Below are 24,956 nucleotides of genomic sequence, written 5' to 3' on the forward strand. Positions count from 1 at the left end.
TTCCAGGTCCCTGTTTTCTTTCAGTGCCTGTATTGATCACAGCTGTGAAATTATTGGCCTCGGATTTTTTTTTTTTTTTAATCAAGCAGTGGGAAAGTTTTTTCTTAGGCACCTCATTGTCACTTCCTATTCTTGGGAACTACTTAAAAGCAGGATCTGTTAGTTTTATGACAAATCCCTTTATTTACATGGAGGGTTGCATTTTTCAGTTTATCCCTCTAAAACTGTGAGCAGAGCGTTTCAGGAACAAGCTTGTAACAGGAATGCAAGGGCAAGGTTTGCTCCTAGCTCTCGTTGCTGCAGTGAGAACCATTTACTGCAGGTATGATCTGCCCTTGGCACCTTGGGCTTCACATTCTGTCCTTCCTGCAGCAAGGAGGAGGACAACCTCACTGCAAAACCCAGGCAGAGACAAGGTAGGAGTTTCTGTAATGGTTCCCAGGTGCTGTTGACCTTGAATGAGCACAGCTGGGTCCATTTTACTTAACCATGGCCTCTTAAGACCATCTCTCAAACAGTGGCAGTTCTAGGACAAAGATGGGGGTGTTCTCTTCTATCAGGGAAGGAGGGGGGCTTCTTTGTGTGTATAATTATACTGAATATATGTAAAGAGCATATAGAAAAATAGAAGCACAGCTTGGTTTGAGCATGCAGTAATGTAGCAGAGGGCCTTCAACCAGTCCCTCACTTAAGTCTGTCTCATCTGAAGCGCCTGGCATCAGCAAAGAAAGGATTGCTGTCTGCTCTGCTGCACCCTGGGGACAACAGCTCCTGGCCTTCATGTGCGAAGCTGTGGATTCCTGTAGGGAAGGTAATTGGCTGTATGTTCTTTAAAGCCTGGGATRTGAAGGGAACGTTAGTTTTAGGTACTTGTTTTCAAGCCCTGATTTAAAAGCTGAAGGGCCTCTTAGTGCTTGGAAGAGGGTAGCTAGTGTCCAACAGCCCAGCAGAGAGGAGTTGGTGCCCTGCAGCTGGCTCTGCTCCTGGAGTTTTTGCAGTTTTTGGCACTGATGGGACTAGTCCACCTTCTCTTGATCCCAGCAGTCCTAAGGACTGGACTTAATCAGGCTCCATTTCAGGGCGTATAGAAAGGAGAAAGTTGTGTTCTTAAAATGCTTTGAAAGCAACACAAATAACTGACTTGATCAGTTAAGAAGATAAGAGTATGAGTAATGGGTTGTCATTCCTTTGGAAAGGAATTGTCGCTTCCTCCTGGGGGAGTCAGAAGTGCATGCRAGCATACGATCTGCTTTATGGTGTCTGAGAAAATATGTGACTGACTGAAGATATTTTAGTAGTAGCTCTTCCTCCTGTAGGAGACATTTGGCTCTGTTAAGTGACACATAAACGTCTGACAAAGTTGTGTGGTAGAGAGCGGTGCACATTCAGTAGGAGGAAGTACAAAAAGAGTGATGGGTGCTGGCTTTGTCTTGGCTTCATCTGGGCAAGGTTCATCACTGCTTTCTACAGAGCTCGTTCTGTGTATTTGTGTTCAGAGCATTTGGGCCAACATTGGAGAGACTCTGCTAGTCATGGAAAGTGTGTTTGAGTGATGCCCGAGAAGGGACAAGGAAGGAGGATTCCAAGCTGTGCTGTGTTTTTTCAGTGCATGATCTGGTTGCCCCTCTACACTTTGATGGATTACTGTTGAATAAGGGGGACTTTTAATGCTGTCCTACTCAGAGGGGTGTTGCAAAAGGTAAAAAGTATTTGTAAATTAAACTCCTTAAATGAAAAGCTATGGTATGTRTGAGCATAGAATATCCCATTAAGCAGGAAGGCAGACTGGGGAGTTCCTGGTGTTATGTGGAGCCTAGCTTGTCACACTTAGATTTAATAAGCTCTGCTAGAATTGAAGAAAGCTTGTATTGAAACTTCTTTATTTGAATTTACATAAGYATACATCAAAGAGAAAATAATCCAGGCTCTTGCTTGCTTCAGTCTAGTTTTTGATAGCTAATACTTCATCCTTTCCAGCATATCATAAAGTTCCTTTTCATGGTTTCAAAGAACATATGGAGCTGAATGGAAGGAGCTGAGCTTGTTACTCTCTGACTGTCTGGAAGTTCACGGCAGAGCTCTGTCTGTGTTCTGTTGTTTTTACCATGTTCATGTTATGCTCCAGCACCTTTAGAAAGATGAAAGACAAAGCTTCACACTGTGGTGCCACCTTCAATAGCCTCATTGGCCCTTTAGGACTAGGCGGTGGTCTTGCTGAAGTGCCCCAGTGGGGATATGTGAGAGTGCACTGGTTGGTGCAGGGCTCACTGCCTGTTTTGTCCCTTGGGACCTCAGGCGCATAAGTGACAGCAGAAGACAAGTGCTAAGTACTCTCAGAGCTGGGAGCTGCCTGTTGGCCTGCCCGAGTTACAGCCATACCCTAGGGAAGGAAGGTCTGATTCCCTTCCTGGYCTTTCCCAGGCTGCACAGTCACTTGAGGCCAATAATTTAATCTTCTTGTGTCTCGATTTTCCCTTTGGTAAAACGGGGCTGCTCATCCTGCTCTCTGCTTATGTAACACTCCGTCCCTCCTGACGGAAACTGTCGTGCTCTAGAGCCAGTTCATAACGCGGCCAACTTGCCCATCTTGGGTGACGTGGTCTCCTCCTAAAAGCCATGAAGAGCCCTTGGCAGTTGCRTTCGGAACTTAAAGACCAGCCTGTGGTCAGAAACAAGTGTGTCTTGTTAATSCAAGCCCCAGCCAACTCTGCCAGCTGTTTCCACACTTCAGCAAGTGTTTYCTGCTCAAGTAGAGAGAACGGCTGATGGGAACTGGACCAGACACAGCCCTTCCAGCTAATAGCACAGCTACACCCCCGGAGCAGTTGGAAAGACACTAGATGTCTCCCATGCAGTACGTACCAAGCTGCCAGATGTGCAGAATCCCTTAAGTCATCCCGCAGCCCGTTTCAACATGATGCGACTCCAGGGTATCGTGGTGCTCCTGAAAGAGCATTTCTGTGAACTAATTATAGCACTGAATTCTGAGACTTTCTCCAACAGAAGGTGTCCCAGAGGACATGGGGGTAGATTTTTATTTCCAGAATGTTGCCTTTGTATATTTTAAACAGATCGTCTGGATGAAGCTCTTAGGCCATTTCAGACTGTCTGATTTATGGCAACAGCTGTTCACCTTTGGAGATGGGGAGGTTCACGGAGATRCAAAACACATTTATGAACTTGATTTTCCACACAAAGAGTTTGTGTGGGAGGGGGGTTGCTTTATTTTTACACAGGTGTAAATCCAGATAGGCTCCTATGAAGTCAATGAAATTATTCTGTGAAAATYGGAGTGAAAGGAAATGGCAGATCAGCTATTTCTTTCTTCATCTGGAGAAACCTCCTCCACTTGGAGGTGATTAGGTTTGAGAAATGTGTTTAGGCAGTGATGGGCTGTTTGTGCTGCAAGATAGGGGAATGCTGATCCTTGCATCGTGCCTGGGGAGCCGTTTCTTCTTCATGGCTGTAAAAGATGGCAGTAGTGGATCCCAAAACTAGGAAGCAGAAAAATGAAACAAGGAGAGCCTGGGATGTAGCTTAGATTTCCTACTCTATATCTGTAAAATTCTCTCGTTTTCAGTATTCAGTTTAGAAAAATAACTGACTTTTTCTTTATTCTTGCTTTTAGAAAACTGTATTGGCATATTTTTCATCTTCAGAGACTTTTTTATTATTTCCCCTTTTTGCCAAAAAAAGGGAACTTGAGATTTCTCTGTGACGTTTTATTGTTTTGGTCGATTTTTCTTTCTCTAAAAATAATAAAYGTTTTGACTTTTAAGTTAAACCTCCAGATCCTGCATAAGTTCCAACCCAAGCTGCTCTTTAGGGACTTGCTTGTACTTTCCTAGTGCAGACTGTTGCTGGAGCGTTAGTACCCAAATGAACAATTGAGACCATATAACTTTATCGTTAACCTGATCTGCTCTATTTCACATATTCACACTCTTCTCGCTTCCAGCCGCTCAGTCCACCTCTGCTTTCTGTAAGATACTCTCAAAGCCAAGCTCTTGATGCCACTTCTGACTTAAAATGTTGTGACAATTAAGTGTGATCCATTTGAAATGGAATAAATAGCATTATTAATTCAGTATGCAATTGTCTGGCTTGCAACAGGGAGCTTAATATTTAATATAGCATAATGGAGCTTTATTTCCAGCTACTGAATGCCTTCCCTTAAACTGCCTCTTCAGTCATCAGGCTGCAATGGCTTTGCTTAAAATACTGTTCCACCTGAAGTGCAGGGAGGAAATTCCCCACTGAGGCAGAGATTAGACATGAACAGCAGCTTGGGCCTCTCAAGGGAGCCTTGCTGGGCTCCAGACCGTGTCAGGAGCACAAGTGTCTGTTTTGAGGTTGATGTCATGTCATGACTGTGGTAACTCAGGGTTGATCTGAGCTTATTTTCAGTTTTTGTTGCCAGTTCAGCTTGTGTCGGCCAAGTGGTCTTGAGGACCACTCGGGGCAGAGGAGCAAGGACAGAAGGTGCCTGAACTCCAGTGATGCTCGTGTAAACTCCCAGAGGGTCTGCTGGGGGTGATACACCTGCTCTGTGTGGATATTTGTCTGTCGTAAGTAAGTGTGCAACCAGAAAAAGGAATCAAATTGGGAACCTGGGATTCTGCTCAAGTGAAATCAAYGGGATGAGTTCAAGGAAATCCACTCTGTAGCAGCACCAAGGTGTTGTGCCCTGCCRTCAGTCAGAATTTCAATCCATGCTGTACCTGGGAATCCTGAGCATGTTGCAGTGTTCCTTGTGTAGACTTGTCCCTTGGAGCCAACTAGATTGGACTTGGAAAAAATAACATCCGTCAATGCCAGCTTTCYACTGCAGTGTCTCTTCTCATGTCCCCCTCACCAGTGCTGCCTGCATTTACRGCCCCACAACGCAGCCAGGGCCAGATCTGCTCCAGAAGTACAGTGTGTTCATGTGCTGCTTTGGATGGGAGAGGGTAGAACGGTGCCACATTTTCCCCAAGTCTTGAGAACTTTCCAGACAGTTCTGGCTGGTCACTGTAGCAAGGTCAAAATGTTGGCTGTGACCAATTCCAGGATGTTTTGTGCCATTTCTCAATGAGTGTGGCTGGTTGTTTATTGTAAAAACATCAGCACTTCCTAAAGAACGGAAACAGCAAGGTTTTGTCTAGGAAACATCCATATGCTTTTCCACTTTGCCCTTTTAGAAACCTTTCAGAAATCTTCCAGCTGAAAAGCGGAAAGCTCCCAAGCCTAAATATGAGTATTTGCAGATACTTTCCCAATGGCTGATGGCCAAAAAAAATGCTTGAAAATCCTGGGATCTGTACAGGGAAGATGTTATAGCAGATGGACATACAACGTTGTGTTGCTCTGAGGGGAGAGACCCTCCCCWAGTGTTCTCCAAAAGAAGCTTAAACTCGGACATGAATGAGAGGATACATTGCTTCATTTTGCCTGTACATTATTAGTAGTTCTACTGTACTTGGTCAAGTTAATTCATCTTGATTTTTGCTGCTTTTTTAATGGTGCCTAGTATATATTCTTCTCATAGGAAAAATCACGTATTTCCCCCCTCTGCTGCTATGCCTATTTAGGAAGGGGATTGTATGAGGTCCTGCCCTTCTGAATTGCCTCCCTGTTCTGGGATGCAAGTTTGGCTGTGTCCCAACCAGCCCCATCTACTGTAAGGGCAGAAACTTATGAAAAGTGGAGAACATTAATGAAAAATTCCTGTGTTGGCAATATGCTGAGAGTTCTGCTACTAGAGTTGCATTAGAAGGCATTTGGACACTGTTTTTGTCAGCAGCCTTAGTAATCTCTGCTGAGAGCTCAGCTGGGGAAAATCTCAGGCCAGCTGGGCTGAAGGAGCATTTTGCACTTGCAAAGCTAAAGTAGAGGGAGTGAGCAGTGCATGAACTGCAACCAGGGTGGTGCTTTAAAAGCTTTCTCACCCTCTAAAAGCCTTCGAGCCTGGTTGATGAGCAGGACAGTATACCTGTAAAAGCAATCCTAGCGTGTTCTATCTTTGTCCTTATGAATGAAAACAAGATATTTGGGGTCTCTTGGAAAGCAGCTCTATGACATACAAGACTATTTAAATTAACCTTCTGCAAGCAGTCATGTTTAAACTTTCTTAATTTGCAGACTGTGACTGTTAATCCTTAGATTGCTTTGGTAGGGGCTGTGAATCCTGCCTATTGGCCTCTCAAAGGGTGCAGAGTTGTCCTGGAGAAATTTGAGGAGCATCAGAACTCAGATGTCCATGCTCTTGGTTGAGATGTGCCAGTATAGTGCATCGAAACAGAAAACTCCTTTCTGCATAGTCAGAGAGCTTTAACGCAAGGACATGAGTGAATCTCAATTCTTGCACAGCATTTCAGGAGTATCCTYTGTATTATATGATACTGGCTCCATATGTGTCCAGAAGAGCAGACTCAGTCACCCGTTCAGCCCTTAGCTTTGCTCATGCCCTCTGGCTTCTGCACACATGGAACTGGCCAGCTGAGCTGCTTGTTTCCCGTTTCCCATGTCCGCTGCTCTTGGGCTGGGAGAAGAGCAGGATCATGGGGAGCAAGCAGTGACTTGGGTGGGAATGACCTGGAGTGCAAAGTGAACATCCCCCCAGCCCTGACCTCTTAAGCACTACAGTACTGAGCAAGACTTGTCCCCTCTGCAGGAGCKGGTCTGCTCTCTCCATCCACCATCTGACGTGAGCCAATATACAKGCTCTTAAAAAGAAGGAAAAAAAGAAACAGAACTGAGGGTTGCTATTTTTAAACCCTGCCTTTGGCGCTCTCCAGCGCTCTGCTTTCCTCTCTGTGATCCAAACAGTGTTCTTTTGAGAACTAGGCACCAGGGCCCCGCGGTTTCCTGGTACTTGGAACATAAAATCTCCTAATTCTTCTCTCGCAGCAAGTTTCAGAGGCTGGGGAGCGATGGATGCTTTCTATTGCTTCATTACTAGTCATGGCACAATAGTTTTCTAATCTTCTTGCTCYACTTTTTATTTTGGATAATTTGTCTTTCAAATTTTCTCAGCCTTCCACACCACACAAAGCAAATGCTGTTGGCTTCCCTCCTGCCTTCTAACTGTGGGTAGAGACCTTCRGGAGATGGTGAGATAGAGCTGGGAAGAAGGGACACCTGCCTCATGGAGCATCATTGTGTTTGTTTTAATAAGCTTGGGAAGCATTATGGAGATGTGTCCCAGAATGATCTATTGCTAGGATAGATTAGGACTAACTACTGTGAGGAAAAGTCTCCTTTTATTGCTGTGCTGGCTGATACCTGCACCCCTGGTGCAAGGGTTGCAGTGCTGTCTGCAAGTGCTTTGTAAAAGATCAGCTGTGGCCCAGAGATCCTGCAGCCAGTGCAGGCAAAGGGGAGGAGAAGTGAAGGCAGAAGGTACTGAGAGTCCTGGCCACGCTTACAGCAGATGTAGATGACTGTTATGGGCCACCTCTGGACATCCCTGCTAGCCCTACCGCTATGCTATGGTTGTTGACTGTGTGTACAGCCCTGGAAGATATTCTAGATCCCAAGGGAGGAGCAAGATGTTAAGGTCTAGATTGTTTCACTGAGAAGGTCTGTTGAAAGCTCTGCGTTCTTCTTAGTAAGAGGAGAATTTCAGCCCTTCTCCCGAGAGTCTCTGCTCGGCCCCATCACTGTGCACAGTGAGAGGGCTTGTTCTGCAATCCATCATCCCAACTTCATGTCTCTAAAAATCCTATCCATTACAATAGCACTGATTTGTCAAGGGGATTGAGTATCAGTGTATGAGGTAGGAGGGGGAAAGCAGGGACCAGGGCTAGCTGTTATGTGGTAGAGCCARCTCCTCACTACTCAAGCTGTCTTTCCTTACTGCCTTTAAGCCATTGGAGCACAGCTGAGACCTTTACCTGGAAATGAGCTGTCTTCACAGGTTAAACATCTCACTGTGCTGCTAGGGCTGTCTGGCATGTTTGCAATAATCCTGAACTCCCTGCAAATTGTTTTTTCATTCCACCCAACTTTGAAAAAGGCAGACAAGCAGTAGTGTAAACACCCGAGTCTGTATTTGCTTTGTTCCTTAGTGCTCCCCTGGTATTCTAAAACAATGAGTCTTTGTGCTTATCTTCTGCATTTGGCAGGGCAGTTTTCACCTCTTAGTTTTTGTCTCAACAGGAGAAATTGCTGCCTAACTGATCCCTCGTGGACTTCCTACCGAAACCATCCAGTGCAACATATGGTAAGTCATTCAGCTTTTTATAAACTCACAATCTCAACTACTGCTATTTATGGGTGGAAACTGGCATATCAATTGTTTCTTTTTGGTTACAGCAGTAATGAATTCTGTCTTAGGTTGTTCTGACAGCTCGTCTTGGGTTCCTCCTGTCCTTAATTACATTATAATACCACTGACTTGACTGCATTTGTTGGTTTTGTTGCCTGCCGCGGCAGTTTGGCTCTGTGGCRTGGCAAGGGAAGAATCTCAGTCATGTTCCCCTTGCTCCAAGAAAACACAAGGTTTTGCTACCTATGCTAAAGGAGAAGATTTATGCCCTGATGTTGTAAATGCTAGAGGACAGCAGTGTGTGAGAATGTGGTTTTAAATGATTCACGATGCAGGTGAGAATAGACACATCAGTAGAGCTATTTCATCCTCCGATGGGGAAAAAGGAATAGCAACACGCAGCTTAGACAGGATGTCCTTGCTGAAAGTCTCAGGCCATCAGCAGTAGCTCATAGGTTGACTCCCTGCTGGATAGGATAGCTGGGGTTCATGGCAAACTTGGCAAGTGTGAGGGATGTGTACAGTGGATCCTGGGGCAAAGAAAACTACAGGCAAGCTCCATGCTAGTGCAGACAGCAGGACTGATGCTGCTAGACTAGCATATTTCTACCCTTGCAATTGTGAGGCTTTCAGACCCAATTTGTGGTGTTTCTCTTTGCTAAGTTGTTGTAACAATTTTGAGGACTGTACTTGCAAGTGTGGCATAATTCTAGCACAGGTTTAGGAGGTAAAACTTCTTACAGTTGTTTTGGGTAGTTTGAATTTGTATTGTGTATCTGCTTCTCATATATCAAAAATTATTGTCATGCATAGCAGACAGTCACCTGGCAACTGAGTAGATTCTCTGGACTAAACAAGATTCGGACATTGGCAAGCAAGAGCTCTCCATGCTTGACTGAGCTAATATTTCCTAATTGCAACCAGAGACCTTATTCTGTGCAAAAGTTTAAAAAGCTTTACCTTTTTTTTCCACAAATCACAGGAGTTTTCCCTTAAGAAAAAACATTCCCTCATTGTTCTTTCTCCAGAATAATTAAATTACCAAGAGCAGAGTTCAGAATTTCTCTACTTTTTTTTTTCTGTGACTTCTCCTTCCCGCCCGCCCTCTTAAAATATCACACYGTTTTGACCCTGTAGCCAACTCACTCTTGGGTTAAGCCAGCAGAGGTRGCCAGACCTCTGCGATGCTCAGAGATAGGTGAGGAAGGCTGTGCAGCAGGAGTGTTGCCTTTAGCCCAGGATCTTCTGTTAGCCTCTGGAGTTGGACTCCTGCAGCCAAGGAAATGTGTACTGGAGTCCAGATTTAGTGTTTTGCAATTGGGGCAAAACATTTCCTCCAACTTTCACATTCCTGCATTTCTGAGTTCTGCCTAGTAGCAGAATTAGAATGAACAAAATACCGCAGGAAAGATGATGCTGAAAGAAGTATTTATTAACTGTCTTACCAGAAGCAGAGTGGCAGAAAGCGTATCCACTCCAGAAATATGTAGCCAAATTTAACTTAAGGTCATAAATTTGCAGAGTTCCAGCAGAGCTTCACTGACTACATGCTGAATAGATGTGCTGTTGCTTAAGTTTACCCCTGTGTAGCAGTTACCCTATTGAAATGGGCATTTTTCTTTTCCAAATGCTCTGAGACATAGCAAGGCATTAGGAGGCTAAAGTTTGTTTTTTTTTCAAGGGGGTTAAAAATTTAAGTTTTAGTTTGGGGAAACCTGGATCTCAAGARACCAAGCTTTGCAGTAAATACCTTGCACGTGAAAGCCTTGTCTCTCTTGCAGTGCCTGCCACTGGTTCTGCTGGATCACTGGCTACTTTGGGTCATACAGGAGTGAGGTCTTTGCCCAAGGCAGGCTCTCCTTGGGGTCTTTAGAAGCTTGCCCAACAGCAGAGGCAGATAGTTTACCTGCCCTTGATTCAAAGGTGGCATAAACAGCTTGCCCAGCAGCAGAATACGGCAAGTCTCACAGATCTGGATGCATCCTTATCTTTAACAGTGTGTCAGAAGGGATCTTGAATGAGAACCTAAAGAAGGGCTCAGAAAAGTCGCTCATAAAGTAGCTGTATTTAACCTACTTTGTCACCTTGCACCTTATCTTAATAATAAATAAGCAGAAATTCTTACAAGTAACCTTTCCGATTCAGTACCAAGAGGCGAGGGGACACATGCCCTCGCATGTATGCTTGGTGGTGGTGGGAGTGTTTTGTGTTTAAACTTGATGGTAGCAACGGGGGGATGAAATTAAAATGCAATCACTCCGAGTCAACTGGTAAGACCTGAAAAAACAGATGTGGGGTGTGTGCCATGAGCCAAGATCAACTTCACAAAACTTAAAAGATTAGCTCTACAAAAACTAGAGGGGGAGAAAAAGGAGAAAAAAAAAAAAAGAGCCAGTCAGTGCTGTGATGGATGGGGGTAACGAAATAGCTCAGAACAGTCAAACAGCAACAAAATCTAGCACAAAAACGTTAAYGTTCTGGTGCTGTTATTTTGTCACAGGTAGAAAATTCTTTCAGTGGTATCTGAAATGGGTATTCAAATACCATCTTTCTCTGATATAAGTTAAGGGACAGAGGCTTTTATTCTCCGAGCTGGTTCTGCACTCATCTCCAGAGCAAAATTGTCCTTCTGTTTAAAAAGCTGAGCGTGCAGGGACTAATCCTTGTCTCCCCTTTCTGTGGCTGTGTGGGGTTTTTTTGTTCATTTGTTTCTTTTTGGTTTTCTCTCCCTCACCCAGCTCTTTTGCGTTTTCCMGAAAGAAAAAATAATCAAATGTTACAATTTAGGTAAAATAAAGCATTTTTGGACCCTTGAGCTAACCTCAAAGCTTGCAAGCCAGTTCAGCATTGGATTGGATTTGCCTGTTTTTGCTTCTGGCCTGGCTTCTGTGTTGAGGCTGTGTTTTTGCTGGTGCTGCAGCGGGTGCTGCTTTGCCTCGTGTTGTCGCAGTGTTAGGTGCATTTCACCCAAAATCAGCACCAGTTGGGGAGCTCAGAAATGGGTTTTGACTGAGGCATCCAAGTACACCCACCAAGTGCTCAGCACTGGGGACTGAGTGTCCCCACTGACCATAGTTTAATCAGTCTTTGGACCTCTAAGGAGTGTTTTGGAATCCTATTTTCATGACATCTGTTCAAAGGGCCCAGRATTCCCTATCCTGTGCTTCCACCATCTCAGAGTTGGAACAAATTCACCTAGACCAGCACAACTGTGATAAACTGTCTTGAGCAGGTATTGATTGCATCTTTGTGACCACCAGAAACGATGGTTAGATCAGGGCAAGGCCTATATCTAAGCAAACACTGGTTCTTCTGCCACTTTCCTGCATAGCATCAGCGTGGCCCTTGCCACCTTTTACAGCAAACAGCCCCTCACTGGGCATCTCCAGCCAGGTCTGTTGCTTTCAAAACTCCATGYAAACATAGTCTAGTTCCAGAAGCCACTTTCAGCTGATGCCGAACAGCATCTGGAAACATCACACAGCCCCTCACAGAAGAAAATGGGACTTCTCTGTGAAAGGGAAGCTTTTATAGAGATGGCAGGTTCAGCTTCTGCACTAATGGTCCTTGTGTTTTGCATTCAGTTCCTTGGTTGTCTTTGACAGCGTGAAAGAAGCTCCCACCGCTGTGCACAAGACGAAGCCCCCAGCCTGAGCACCATGTTTGCCTGGAATCTGCCCTGGGCTTGCAAGTATTATTCTGTATGTTTGTCTAGCGCATCCACTGAAAGCTCCAAGTAGCTTTTCAAGGCTTCCCGCAAGCTAAACCAAGCCAAGGGTTCCCTGGCTGACAATCRTCAATAACATTGAGCTGCTACCTCAACTCTGCTGTCCTCAGATGAATTGACAGCCTGTTCTTGCCAGGGGAAGACAGATAATATCCTTGCGCTAACAAAATGAGGTGCCTGTTGTCCGCTTTCTCCTTTCTCTTGTTTTTGAAGCTCTTCACAGAAGCAATGAAAGGTGTTGATGTGTCTTCCCAAGTCATTTGTAGGACATGTGCTTTGGAACCGTTGCTTTTCTGCCCTCAATGATATATTGCTTCTCTTGTATTTCTTGTTTTAATTAGCTGATGTCATTATCCTACAAGAATTTGTTGGGGCAGAGGACTAGAGAGAAAGCTTTTTCTGAGCCAAAAGTTCTGAAACTCAGTGAAATTTAGACCCAGCTTGCTCTTTGCAACTGGTCACTAGCTCCAAGGGTCGTAAAATAAAAAAATCAAAAAATGTGGCAAGCAAAAAAAAAAATTTAGAGAAAATACCCCTCTGAGTCTGGATCTAGCTTTGTAGAGCATGGTGCCTTTCTGAGAAGGGCACAGTGTGGCACAGCGTTGCCTTTGCATAGGGAGCCCCAAGGACTGCTGAGGTTTTTTTCTCTTTCCTGGTGGACCAGCGAGGCTCTAAGAACCTCCTTGTCCACCTGAGAGAGGGCAAGCTCTGCTTCCCACTCTGTATACACCTGCCCACCTGGAACAGCACTCGAACCAAGGCCACGGCAGTGGAATGTGGCCACAGGGAGTTTCACAGAGGCTGTCGATGCTCTTCAGCCAGGAGGAGAGGTCTCTGTGCATGTAGATGGATCCAATGGCTTTGCGTTATCATACTGAAGGCTAAAGGCTCAGAGTGACAGAATTTTGTTGTTCTCTGAGACTTTTACCCTGAAGGGAGTAGTGGATAAAGCTTGGTACCTACAAATATTTTGGACTTTCTTGTAGGCTATAAAAGAGGCTGGATCAAGACGAGGCTTTAGTTGTTTGTCTCTAGGGGTAAAATACTCTGTTCATGCAATCCTAACCTCTGGTTTTCAGGATGAAATTCCTGTTGCGTGCCAGAAAAGCAGCAGCTCCAGCCCACAAAGATCTCATTTGCCATGCCTGTATTGTAGGCTTGTTTTCCTCCACAGTAGCAACCAGCATCTGGCTGAAGAGCATGGTAGATGAGGCCCAACGAGCTCAGTGGAAAAGCTTTTTATCCTGGAATGCAAGACCAAAGAACTACATCTCTAATGGACACTTCAGGCTCGTATCTCTCTCCAAGGAGAACCGTTACAAAAATATTTCCCAGATATTTGGCTGGGCACCTCACAAAACTATCCAGTTTCATGATGCTAATTTTCCCCGTTGTCTAGACAGTTGCAAATCCAGACAGCATTATCAGTGTAGACCTACTGTGCATACAAATAAACACAAATCCCATTTTTATGCCTGTGATGTTTACAGGTATGTTGTCACCTATGTGCTAGTTAGTGATAAATACCCAAATAACTCCCAAGTGCCTGTATAAATGTCTTGGTCTGCTCAGTCCCCCAGCTGGGTTTGCACTGACTCATGAAGATGCTCTGAGTGTTGAACTGAAGTATCTGAAYTCCTCACTACCTGCCTTTCCCCTGTACACAGAAATAAAGCAAGTTGTGCCTGAGGTCAGAGAATGCTGTGAACCCACCCAAGATATTCCTTCTTGGGAGAGACTCCTGCTGCAGTGATAGTCCAAGGACAAAAAGGATCTTCTGAGGTTTTGCATGCTGGAAATCTTCATGGAAAGACATTTGGGCTTGTAGATGAGGTCCTGCTTGTGTCTACTAATGGTAAAATGGTCTGTGTTTACAGAGTAGTAACTTCTGAGTGAAGATATCTTGACAACAGTGGCAGCATTTCCCCTTTTCTCATCCCTAAACCTGCAATGTTCTTCCCTTTCCTCCTAGGCCGCTTTCCATACGTGCATGGGTTTCACAGCCTGCTGAGACAGGGTACATCCCCTCCAGAGAGAAGTTAGTGGGACCTGAGCTGAGATCATGTCCCAGACAGCCAGTCCGTGCCGAAGCGGAGGAGGAGAAGAGGGCAATCTAGTTCAAAACCTGTGATACTTTGCAGTGAAAGTGCTGGGGAGGGAGGGCTGGAAAAGCTCTGTCTTCCTCCGAGATAGCTGTGGTCTGTTTCCCAGCTGGCCTCTCGCTCTGTGTCTGTTCTAATCCACATCTTCCCCTCACCAGCTGCATTTGTTTTGTAAACTCTGATCTGATCTCTTTAGTTTTCCCTGCGTCTTGTGCTGTACTCGGAGCTTCACGTTTCCACCATAGCCAAGCATCCTGCTTCCCTTCCTTTTAGCTAGGATTGTGGCTCTTATAAGATCAGACAGTCCCAAGAGGTCTTCTAGTCTAAAAGAGCTGAGCACCTGATGATGCTTTGAGCTGTAGGAAGTTATTCCCAAGTAGGTCATCTTGTCTTTGAACACTTCTGCTCTAGAAAAAGGCCTGCTTCATACACAAAGCTGCCAAGGAAGAGTATTGCACTTTAATGCCATGCTCTAATCTGCCTGAAATGATGCTAACATCATGTGATAGTTCAGAATTACAGTATCAGGCCCTGAGCTTTGAGATATATATATATAAAAAAAAATTACACACACACACACATATATATATATGTATATATAAACACTCTGTTCACAGAGGGCATGGGCCTTGGGCTTCAGTAGGGTGGGAAGGAATTATTTACCCAAGACTGGCTGTACTAGAAGGATGTGAACCTGAAAGGTGCCCAACAAAGGCTGTCAAAAAGACATCCAACGATGCATCTTTTTGTGCAAAGGCAAGGCTTTTTCAGCAGGCGTGTAGAATCACTATTGGAAGATGCTGTTATCACCATTTCTAAGGCTTTGATTATCCCTGAGGAAAACCTGTCTTGGCAGCAGCATAGCCTGTTTCCCATCAATTGTAGCTTTGTCTCTCTTGAAGCCCCTGCTGCAAATGAGCAAACACCTGACTGCAAAAAGATGAATGGAAAATATTGCCTGTGCTAGAAAGTTAATGGCAAACCCCTGGGTCAGGAGGAATAATAAACAGGAGATTATTGATACAACTGTGCAGGTATCCAGTAGGTTTTCCACCAGGCATGTGGAGGCACCTACAAAAGAGGCATTTTGTCACTGCAAGGGAGGGAGCAGAGCTGAGCGGTGCCTTGCCCTGAACCCCACGCGGGAAGGACGAGTTTGTGTCTGTTGAACAAAATTAGTTGGTATCAGCAGACTGATAGCAGGAGAAGGAGGGCTGAGAGCTGCTGGGCTGTGCCTTCTGAGGAGGAAAAGGTAGCACCATATCCAAGGTAAGTTTCCAACGGGTTCATTAGCCAGACCTTTGCTTTAAAGCCTGGGAGATGGGCTGGGAATTGAAATCTGACTTTTAGTCTGATGGGTTACACACATCTTGCCCAGACATGAGTATGAACAACTCGCCTTGCAGCCCTCCAGCTTCCAGATCTACCAGGTACRGATGTGTCATGATGTTAGCACAGCCCAGATATGGGGAGGTTTTAAAAGCATTGCACTGATCAAATGAATTTGTTTTTGGCAGAGATGCAAAGTTAGGCCTATATTTGAGTGCTGTTGCAAATCTGCAAGTTGTAGATGATCATATAAATATAAAAAAAAGATTTCTCAAGAGCAGGTTGTTTTGCAGCCTCTCTGAGATCTTTGGGTGCCTTTGCTGTATTGGGGAAAGCAGAGCAGCATGCAGGGATACAAATGCACTGGCTCCAGGAACTTTACAGAAACCTCCTCTTAGACCCCAGTTACAAYCTCAGCCTAACTGAAGAGACAGGTTAGGCTAACTATCCCCATTGCATACACCCAAAAGTTTTAAGTCTTGTTAGTGTTTTTGAATGTTTGTAGACAGAGACATCTCTTTTTCAACCTCTTTCATTTCCCTGGCTGCAGATAACAAATGCTCTGGTTGCAGTTCAACTGCCTGGTTCTTGGAAGCCTGAGGCAGGGAGAGCAAGCACTGTTCTTCCCATGAGCTGTAGAAAAGAAAAAAAGAAAGGTGAGTGGGAGGGAGGAGGAGGAGAACTATTTCCTGCAATGAAACTTGATCCTCTTTAACTTAAAAATAGCAGGAAAACAAATTCCTTTGGGACGTGCTGTAAATGAGTTTGACAGTTTCCTACTCTCTGCCCCATCTCCCAGAGCTTCCTATTTTTCTGAGGTCCTGGCTAGGGCTGTCCTAGACATTAGCACAGCTCTTTCAACTGCAGCTCTGGCACTGGGGAAAGGGGCTCTGTGTCCAGCTGCAGCTGAGGGGCCTTCATGCACCACAACAGGTAGCAAAGCCCTGGATTAACTGTTCCCTGAGCAGAGCTGCCTGCATCGTGAGACAGCTTTGCCTCTTCCTTCCTGGGGAGGACAGAATGCAGCTCAAGGTGATGGACGAGCTAGCCAGAGACTGCTTAAATAGTGAGCCAGCAGTGTTTGCAAGGTCAGCCCCAGCAAACTTGCTGCTGCCTGCAGTTCTCCTGCCCTTGGGCTGCTGTTGGACTCGATATGGCTCATGGCGTTGATGAGGGCTCTGCCAGTCCCCTCTTGCACTGCCAGCTGATGCTGTCATGAGTCATTTTGACTCTTGGCTACAGTCATCACTGAGAAGGGGGGTGGCTCCCAGCAGGAGTGATTCACTTGCCTCCTTGGCTGCCTTTAATCTGCTTCCAGGCAGATCACCTCAGCATCACTGCATCCCTATGGCCTCCTTGCAGAGCCACTGTCCTTCTCGCTGACCTCCTTACACCTCTTAGGTTTGGGATGTTAATGAACCACCGCATTCTTATGATGATTTGAGTCGCTAATAAACCATTTCTGGTGAAGATGTGTAGACTGTGCTGCTGAAGCAGCTTCAGAGCTTGGCGCAGCTGGACTGCACATCTCTAAGCTAGTAACCACCCTTGGTGTTCAAGCGAGGTTGGGGTTCATGGTGCTTCTGGAGCCAGATAAGCTGTTAAACCCTCCCTGCCAAAGCCCATAAACATTGCTAGGTACTTTTCTAAAGCAAGGAGAGGTTTAGGCTATGGGTTCAAGCCAAGTTCTTCTCTGGGTAACCACACTGTGCTTGAATTTAGCCCAGAGCTAATGCGTTGTACCGTGCATGTCCAACAGGCAGAGCGTGATACCGCAGCTGAGCTGACGAGCAGTCACTAAGCCTCTCTAACTCAGGCGCTACAGTCATCTTGCCAACAGAGCCAAGTATATTCTCACTGTGATGACATAAGAGTACAAAATTCCTCCTAATAATAATAATGTCTAATGTTGCTGAGCCCTAGTAAAGCTTCATTTCTTTGTCATCTTCCAGGCCAGTAATTTGTTCTTAAAAAGGTTGGTCCACTTGTATAGCTAGAGTTATACCTGTTTAAGGAAAGCAGATGACTTACATGAATGCAAACCTCTGTCTTGTGCAGGGGCATGATCAAATGCGGCTGAATTAGGGTTCCTCAGCCCTTCAGTTGAACCAACATCACCATCAGCTATGTGCTCCTAACCTGCCCTTTCTGTACCTACACCCTTCCCATTAACTTTGGGTACTAGAGGAACTAACTAACCAGTGGCTTTTGAACCAAGTTTAAAGTGTGGTAAATTTGTATTTAGAATGACCTATATATGAATGTGCTGCAAGAAACTATGCAGAAGGCAGGCAGCCCACACCTCTCGTGGAGGAAGTGCGTATGCTTTGTGGTAGGCCATGCTCCAACTGCATGGAAGTTTTATAGAGAAATGTATTGGTTTTGTTGGATTTTTTTCCTTTTCTTTTTTCACTGGTGTGGAAGAAAAAAGAGGATAGTTTCCAACAGGGAGGATAAAACAGTACAAATTAAATCCATTCTCTGGCCAGCATAACAATTGCAATTTCCTGCTATTCCTTGGAAGCTGTACAACCCAAGAGGGAGATATTTCAAGACCGGTGTGTCAGGGAAAGAAGCACATGCATCTGGTTATTTTTAATGGCAACTCTGTCCCTAATTTTCAGTGCTGGCCTTGATGAAATGCCAGTTCTGTTTCATTAACCTTTTGTCAGCATAAAGAATAAAAAGTGGTTCACGACATCAACAGCTGAGACATAGCTTCCTTTCTCTACAAGTTATTATAGGTCCTTAGCTGTATTAGGGCAGAGTTTTGGGTAGAGAAGGGAAAGAAGAAGGTAAAAAGAACCCTCTGTGAAGTTTTGTGTAGCACAACCTGTAAAAGTCTCATATCTGCAGTCTTCATTACCAAGTTTCAGTCAAGGTAACTGTTTTCCTCTGCAAGCCAAGGAAAATACTGGGCTTAATTTCAGACCTTTAAGAACAGTCCTTCTGAATAGCCCTGTTTTCCTTGTTTCATATGGGCTGCTTAGAAATAAAAGGAAGAAAAAGAGAAAAAAAAAAAAAAGAAGAAAAGACAAAGCACAATTTCACAACCATGGCAGCTGTGAGCTGCACATGGGTTAGACCCCAACAAACAAAATGTTCACTGTGCCTTGGAAGAGCTTTTTCCGGGCCAGAGACTTAATCTACCACCATAGCCGAAGGATTAGTGCTCCAGAAGTAGAGCTGGGCAAAAGACAGGATTTTTGTTCCATGAGAAATGTGGCGGATTGAGGGTAGGAAGGGGGATAAAACACCCAGTCGAATTTCTTCCAAGCTCTAGTTTGTCGTAGTGTCAGCACTAACGAAGCAGCTCCAGCCCCCTCTTCCCTCCACCTCCTGCTTTGCAGCTTTGACCAGTTCCTACCAACCACAGCCGCTATCGCAGTTGCTACCTCCTCCTGCAGCTTTTTATGGAAACATAATCCATCACTAAGCCCTGCTCGTGAGACAGCAGTCTGAACAGTGTGTTCAGTCTGGCTGGTGACTGCTGGTTATGGGAAGCCTCTTGGTTTTGCGGTCGCTGTTGCGTAGCTAGGCACAGCTCTTGAGCTGCTTTCCGAGCCCTGGCTGCCAAGTGGTGAAAGATGGAGTTGTGCCCTCAGGAGCTTTGGATCTAGCTTATCATGTGTGATCAGACTTGGTGCTCTTAAAATGTCAGCAGCAAGCAGTGGAACTAGAGATGAGGAAAAAGCCCTTGCCCAAAATGCAGGCAACACTAGCGGGTGTTTGCACAGAAGAATGTCCCAGGGCTGGGAGCTTTGCTGATAGGCAAACTTCTTGTGGAAGCTCTTCAGTTCTCTTGCAGGTCACCATCGCTTTGTGCCATGGGCATCCAGGCCTCCCACCAGGACATAGCTTGACCAGGGCAGACCTAGGTTGGCCAAAGAGCTACCAGAGCATCACCTAACTGGGAGTACTGGAAACTGGTACCAACAGAGCAAGAGGGACAGGTAGAGCCACACCGGGCAAAGTGGCTGCTCTGAAGGCCTGTGGTGACCACTGGCTCTGGTCAGCACTGCTGCCTTGCTGCTGTGGGTGAGGAAGATGCTAGAGTGGCTGTCGGTGGTGGCTCCACGGACACTGTAGAGGGGACCCTGTCCTATGGGAGGAGAGTTTACACGGTAAACAGGCAGGAGAGAAAAGGAGCAGGAGGAGAAATGACCGAGGGTAGAGATCTCTGACACCTTTTTCAATTAGGGTGGCCAAGATGAGAGTTTGTTAGAAATAGGCCAGGTGTTCTTACAAACGAAGTGATCCAAGGCAGGCAAAAGTGTGTTACATTCAGAATTAAAACAGGAGAAATACTGTTTCTACAAGCTGTGATACAGTCCTAGCTTCAGCTTCTGGCATGTTTCATATCTAAACGCTCCCAGACTAGTTGCAAAATAGGAGCAAGGCTTTACTGCATACCCAGGCCAGGCTTAACGAAATGGCTTCCAGTTAAGTACAGTCATCTGCAGGAGAGGATCTGGAGTGCCCAATACTTGGCATAGGAATAACTATTCAGTCTGGTTTCTGGTACACCAGGTCTGGGAGGGTGTATGCAGAAGCCCTTGGAGTGCCTGCGAGGCTCAGAGCATCCAGTTCTTGTGATGTGTTTTGTCGCACTGAAACGGGCAGTTTCAGTGCAGAGCTGGGCACTGTTTTAATAGAAAATCCATCAAGCAAAAGTGATTGGCTGGGAGCCCGATTTCCTACAAACCAGAGCAGTTCTTGCCCACAGTGTTTAGCACATTCGAGGGCGATGCCAATACATAAAAGCTGGGAACTTGAGGCCTGTAATTTTCCTTTGCCACCTCTGGGATACTGGAGTTTAGTGAACATTTCTTAGGTTTCATTATGGTCTCAAACTGAGCCATGTTCTCCAAGACATCTGCTGCAGGCAGGGATTTGGGCAAAGAGCTAGAGAGAAAGGGGAAAGCTCGTATTTGCAGAGCCTGGGCCAGGTCTTGGGTTGAGGTTTGGGTGAACCTGGGCCATTTGGGTGGGACCCAGTGCAGCTAGCAGACTCTGTGTGGTTTGGATTCAAACACTGGCAAAACCAAGCTCAGCCTTAAAGAGCAGATCTGGCCCCACAGGCCTCGAGGACTCTCTGAAGCCTCGGTCAGCAGCTGAGTGCAGGGAGAGGTGGTGCAGGAAGGGACCAGGCCCTCACCTCCAGCAGCAAGGAGATTGTAGTTCCTTCCCAGCCCCCAGGGAAGGAAGAATTTCTTGCCTCTCATCCTACATCAAGGCAGAGCTGCCTGGACTTTGGTCTCGGGCAGGATTTAGGCCCGAGGATGGTAGGTGATGTTCCCTGGAAGGAAAAACCTAAAGCTGCAGCTCATCACAACTGGCATGTTAGGACAGACAGAGACTTAACAGTGAATTCAGGCATTCCCATGGCAAGCTCCCATTAGAGCCACCTTTGAGGCTCAAATGACCAGCTGCAAAAAGCACCCATCTAGCAAGGGATGTTCCCAGGAAACTTGTGAGAAGATGTGCACGTTTGGATAGGCTGAAGGGATGTTTTTATCATAGGTTGAGATTATCAAAGGGGATTAATTGTGAGGAAACTGGGGCACGATGCTGAAGTGGGCTTTCATCAGCCCCATGCTATTGTGTGTGTATCTCAGGTTTACTAACGATCCAGACCGAAAAGGAACCAGGAGAAGTACTTGGAGTAGGAGACTTTCCTGTATTTATTTTGGATGCGTGTCCAATGGAAAAATATCTTCCTAAGCATTTTGCTTGGCGACGTGGCCTGTTTCACTTGGAGAACAATTGATGGTGGTGATGAGTAGCGTTAGATGTGATCGCTGTTCGACAGCTTTTGGACTTGCCTGCGAGTCAAAGCAGCAAATTCCATGTGACTGCACACGTGTGCCGAGCAGAAGGTGGGAGACGGGGGCCACGGACCAGCTGCTTGCTGTGTTTGATCGGGTCTTTGCCAAACTCTTGCTGGGCAGGGCGCGCGTTGTTCAGGCATCACCCAGCTCTGCAGGCCTGTCTTGCCGTGCGGATCCCAGACGGTTTCTTCGCTCTGCATTTTGATGAGAAACCACTAGGCAAAGGCTGCCCTAAATACCGCGGAGAGAGGCTTAGCCTGTTAGTGGAGCATTTGCCAGTAGCTCGGAGCGGGGGGCGGATAGGGAGATTACATATTCACAGGAACAGACTGCTCCCATTGACCTTTTCCCACTTTCCAGCTCTAATGGGGCATATCCTCAGCTGATGTTATCCTGGCAGCATATTTCCCTCTGCACCCAGACCTGCCTGTCCCTCCACACCCTCCAGGTGCGGAAAGGATGAGAACGATGTGCACAAAACCATCCTGTTCCTTGACACCCTGCTCTGGCTGTTGGGAGGATTAAATTAGCCCAAACCTCTTGTCTGTCTTCATTTCGAAAGGGGGAACAACTATCTGCCACCATTTATTCTCTCCCTTGCTAAAGGCTTTTCCAAGCAACGGCCTCTGGTCTTGGTGGCCCAAGGGACAGATCCAAAGCAACTTTGCTGAAGTCAACAGAATTGCTCCCAAGATAACTGAGAGCAAAGGGGGGGCTCGAGAGTTTCTTAAGCTTCACAGCCTCAGCCGCAGGGCAAATAAAATGAGATTAACCAATTACAATTAAAATGAGAGAGAACTGCTTTTGACAGTAATTTTGAATTTCCCCTAAAACTGCTTCCAGCTGTGACCTCTGACTTGTGCAGCATTTGCCAGGGATCTGCCCCTGGTTGTTTGTTATAGCTGGTCCTTTCAAGGACATTCAGTCCTGCCTAACAAGAGATTTCCTAGGCAAAAAGGGGAAAAAAAAAAAAAGGAGGGGAAGAGGAGGAACTAACGGGACATCCCTGCAGTGAAGCCCAACACAAGAGCCCTTATAGTGAGATGGGGACAGTCAATCTCCAGTGGTTTCTACAGCTTCCTGCTTGCTTCAAATTCCTGCATCCCCATAGTGCTGTGTTAGAGCCTAGAGCCTGCACGGCCTGCGTTGTCTGTGTGTCTGCAGACCATTCCCTGGCTGTGGGAGCCACCAACTTGATGCATTTCTGCCATTCTAGCAGTTGAACACATTGTTGGGAGGATGGCTGGTCCTAGCAGGGAACGTGAGGTGCCACACCAAGCCTTCTCCAGCCTGCAGATCAGCAGTATCCAGTTCCTGTGCTGCAAGGAGACAGGGCTGTGAGTACAGGGCTTCAAGCCAGTGACCAGGAGTGTAAAAACATACATAAAGTTGCTATTTTTATTCTGCAGGCACAGGAGGTGAGAGAGAGAGAGACTACGCAGAGATAAAGAGTGCATCCCCTTAAGGCTGCACTACCCCAGCCAGATAATGTATTAGGAAATTGCCTTTGTCATTAGTGATTTTTAAATAATGCATTACACTACAGAGATGAGGTGTGAAAGCAATTTTGGAGACAGGAACACTGCTTGTCACCACCACCCCCGTTAGGCTTGCTTGATCTGGAGTGCTTCAGTGTTCAAGGCTGTTACGCCTGGGCGCCTTTCAGAACTGCTTTGTGTAAGTGGCCGTCCACCCTTACTGACCCTGAGCTGTTGCCTCTGCTCCTGCAAACATCCCTGTTGCACTTCATAACGTGCCCATGTTTGCATAGGAATTGCTACAGCCTGGTCTTAAAAACTTCCCGTGATGGATATTTCCCTATAAAACCCCATCCCTTGGGTTTTCTCTTTACAAGGCTTTTCCTACAATCCCATCTAAAACTTTGCTATGAATTAAACTGTTTTCTTCTTGCCCATCCCAGCATTCTGGAGATCAGTCCTTTGCTGTCGCCTTTGCAAGTACTGCAAAACCATCATGGTGTTCCCTTCATTTTTCTCCCTTCTAGACTAAACAAACTCACTTCCACCTTTCCTCACAGGTCGTGTTTTCAAAACCTCTTTATCATGCGTTTTAGTCTCTATATGCACATTCCGGCATGTTGATTATCTTTCCTAAAATGCACTATCCCAAAACTGGACCCAGAATTCCCACTGCATCGATGGGATCTCCCATTTAATATCTGGGCACAATCAGATATGCTCTTTCTCTTCAGCTCAGTGCTCCTTCACTGAGATCCAGTAAGGAGTTGGGCACTTGCTCTTAGTTTGGTTTTCACAAAGCAAATCCATGTGGCTGCAACCAAAGCAGGGCATGTGCCTTAGGACCTTCCTATCCTGATTTCTCCCGTTTGTGGAGGAAAAAAATAATAAGAGGGAGAAAAATATATGATGGACATACAAAGCAGCCCTATAGCCGCCACACAAGATCTTACTCTCAACCCTTCAAAATATTTGTTCAGTCTCACAGTATCTTGGCAAGGTACATGGGTATTAGCACTCGCAGGTGTTCTTATCCATTGATCTCAAAATATTCTCCTCCTCACTTTAAATATGGGAAGACCGAAGTGTGTACAGGCTCATTTTTCACAGGCAACAAAGATTCCCTGCTCTGTTTAAAGTCAGTGGAAAATGTGTTGCGCGCCAACCGGAGAATTGGGCTTTAAGTGACATGCAGATGTCCCACTGAGGCTTAATAGCCCAGCCAGGAGTTAGAGCCCAGGTTTCCTGCGTCTGCCTGGAGTCTGATGAGCTGCTTCCCACCCCTTCCTATAAACACACCCAGCGTGGCAACAGGCTCACAGCAGTGCTGTAATTCCCCAGTAAAAAACAGAGTTGCAGAGAGTATCATAGAAAAACAAAGAGAAATCGGGGTGATCACAACTTGCTTGCTAACTAGAGATCTTCTTGCTCTTCCAGGATTTGATTGCAAACTGCATAGCTGAGAAGCCTGTTAAAGAAAACAAATAGCACCTGCGCCAAGCTCTGCAGTACTCCAGCAGTAAAAGATATTAATAGTTTCCAGCTCTGCATTTCGTATGTTGGCTTGCCAAAGCTCACCTGCTCTGTGTGAAAGGGGAGGCTGCTCATTGCTGGTCTCTGAACAAAAGGCTGGTCTGTAAAAGACAAATCTGGGGGAATTTTTTAAATTCCGAAAATAGATGGGGGGGAGGGCGGAAAATGCCAGCAAGATGGATTTTGTTTCATTCTCTAAATCCTTCTAGTCTCTAGAGCTCGTTCTTTGCTCTTAGTGTTTCATACTACAGCTTATTTTAGTCACTTTAGTGGAAAGTTTAAAACATTCACTTGAAGGCAGAGCTTCAGCTGGCACAAACTGTCACAGCTCCCTTGGCTTTGGTTGCCATCAGCAGAGGAGCTGCCCTTTGGCATTCAATTGCTTATTAGAAAGTGGAAAACTGAGTTGCTTGAAATCATCTCCAAAGACTAAGGGAAGGGAGTAGTTAAGGACAAGGCTGCAGTGTGAATTTCAGCTAAGAAACAGTCATTCCACATTGACAGGTGCAAATACGGGTCACTCATGGCCCTTCTTTTCAAATCTTTCCTCAGATCACGCTCCAAAGCAGCTGCTGTTGCTCCTGCAGCAGCCCCAAAGGACTGACAGGAGGAGAAGGCCATAGTCACCCCCTTGCAAGACTGTATGGCCTCCTGAGCACCGAGGAAAGAGCCCTAGAGCCAGGTAAATTGGCTGTGTCCCAGTAGTGC

General features: G+C 45.8%; 1 long non-coding RNA gene across 1 annotated transcript; it reads left to right on the plus strand.

Annotated features, from left to right (window-relative positions):
* The first annotated feature begins 629 nt into the window (after positions 1–629).
* LOC112945990 lies at positions 630–24,198 on the plus strand. Its single transcript, XR_003249107.1, has 4 exons — positions 630–811; positions 8,140–8,203; positions 15,957–16,062; positions 24,153–24,198. It is a non-coding gene; the product is annotated as an uncharacterized LOC112945990 (long non-coding RNA).
* The last annotated feature ends 758 nt before the right edge of the window (positions 24,199–24,956 follow it).

Source organism: Nothoprocta perdicaria, unplaced genomic scaffold (genome assembly GCF_003342845.1).
Source record: "Nothoprocta perdicaria isolate Ctin4 unplaced genomic scaffold, notPer1 scaffold_2, whole genome shotgun sequence".
Taxonomy (NCBI): domain Eukaryota; kingdom Metazoa; phylum Chordata; class Aves; order Tinamiformes; family Tinamidae; genus Nothoprocta; species Nothoprocta perdicaria.